The sequence below is a fragment of the Theropithecus gelada genome, chromosome 6 (assembly GCF_003255815.1).
Source record: "Theropithecus gelada isolate Dixy chromosome 6, Tgel_1.0, whole genome shotgun sequence".
Taxonomy (NCBI): Eukaryota; Metazoa; Chordata; class Mammalia; order Primates; family Cercopithecidae; genus Theropithecus; species Theropithecus gelada.
The window spans coordinates 138,161,589-138,163,600 of NC_037673.1; positions in this window are offsets into that span (position 1 = coordinate 138,161,589).

The following is a 2,012-nucleotide window of genomic DNA, read 5'->3' on the forward strand; positions in this document are numbered from 1 at the left end:
TGGACGTCTTAATTCTTAACTGAGTACTCCCAAAATGATAAATATTTAATAGTGGAATATTTGGGAGGCATGTGACCAGCAGATAGGGTCAGGAGGCCTTCTTATTAGCCTTCAAACCAAGCCATATGGCTAGGAGGCATGGCTCTGGGTATGCAGTGTATGTGAGCATGAGCGTGTAGGAGTGTGACTGTGTGTTTGTGACTGTGAATGTCAGTGCAGGTGTATATGGATAGATGCAGACCTACAACTGATAATTTTGGTATCTGGGCCAAGCAACAGAAATATATCTTGAAAGTCAGGCATACATCAGTTCAGGAGGGAGTTGGAGGGGAGCAGAGTAGAAAGACTGCTCTCTCACATGCACACAGGAGCCTCCTACAAGTGGATTCTCTGTTCATGAACCTAGACATTCCAGGTCAGCCATCTCTGCCAAGAGTCAGGGGCAAGCTAGCCAGCACTTCTAGAGAAGGACCGGTGCTGAAGGTGGGGGGAGGAGAAGGCTTTAAAATATGCACAATCTTTGAGAAAATAATTCTTTAAAATGTTGGCACCCTCCACATTTTTTGTTCCTGGGCTCCTGGTAAGTGTGCCTTTAAGACTGAATGTATATATGCATATATGTGTGTACGTGTGTGTTGACTGTACTTTTGTGTATATGAACAGGTGTTGGGGACTACCACGTAAATTGTGATAACTAAGACCCCTGTAAGTTTGGAGCCAGCAGATGTGTTCTTGCACTCCTCCCCTCCCACTTCATGTGCCCTGACACTCCCACTATGCTTATCTCTGCAGCTCTCATGAGAAGCAGAGGCTGGGATTATCTGCCTGCCAGGGCTGAGTCCCTTCATATTAACAACAGACTGAAGATATACTGACTGTAACAAGACAAATAGAAATAATATGGTCACATTCACCTCCATTTCATAAAGCAAGTGGAACCTGGACTCACTGCAATGAATGAGCTTCAATAATTCATCCCAGGGGCTAATGTGGTATTGACATAAAGCTAATTTAACACTGGGGGAGCCAGGGGAAGTAGGGAGCTGTTAGCCTTCACTTACAGCGCGGTCACTCTGCTAGCACTCTGGTGCTATGCTGGAAAGCAGAACCCCAGAGCAGAAAAAGACCTGGGGAGGTCACTTGCCCCCTTCCCTCCTTGCAGCCAGTTGACTTTCTGAAGTTGTTAGGATGGTATTTTCTTCTTGATGATACTCTTGTCCTTTTGCATCAGGAATAGAGACTTCCCGCCCCTGTCTTCAGATCTGAACTTCTCAACAAAGAGATGTTGCTCAGGTCAGTCAGACTCAGGTCAGTCTCTTCAGGGAATCAAAACCACTGTCACTTTCTATGAGGTATGACAGTTGGCTAAACGAGGTTGAGGATTTTTGTTTGTTTTGAGACAAGGTCTCCCTCTGTCACCCAGGCTGGAGTGCAGTGGCATGATCTCGTCTAACTGTAGCCTCCACCTCCCTGGCTCAAGTGATCCTGCCACCTCAGCCTCCAGAGGAGCTGGGACTACAGGCCTGTGCCATCACACCCCACTAATTGTTTTTGTTTTGCTTTGTTTTTCTAAAGATGGAGTTTCACCACATTGCCCAGGCTTTCTCAGACTCCTGAGCTCAACCAATTGCCTGCCTTGGCCTCCCAAAGTGCTGGGATTACAGGCATAAGCCACCGTGCACAGCAATGTTGAGGTTTTTGCTAGAGAAAAAGGGAACCTATGGTTCATATCTTAAACGATATTCAACAACCCATTTGATTTTCTTCTGTCTCAAAAATAAAAGTCACTCATTCAACATCCAAAACACGTTTGAGTTCCTATCTTTCTTCATTTATTCAACAAATACTTAGGCCAGGCACGGTGGCTCACGCCTGTAATACCACCACTTTGGGAGGCAGAGGTGGGTGGATCACCTGAGGTCAGGAGTTCAAGACCAGCCTGGCCAACATGGCGAAACCCCATCTTTTTTTTTTTTTTTGAGACGGAGTCTCGCTGTGCTCCCAGGCTGGAG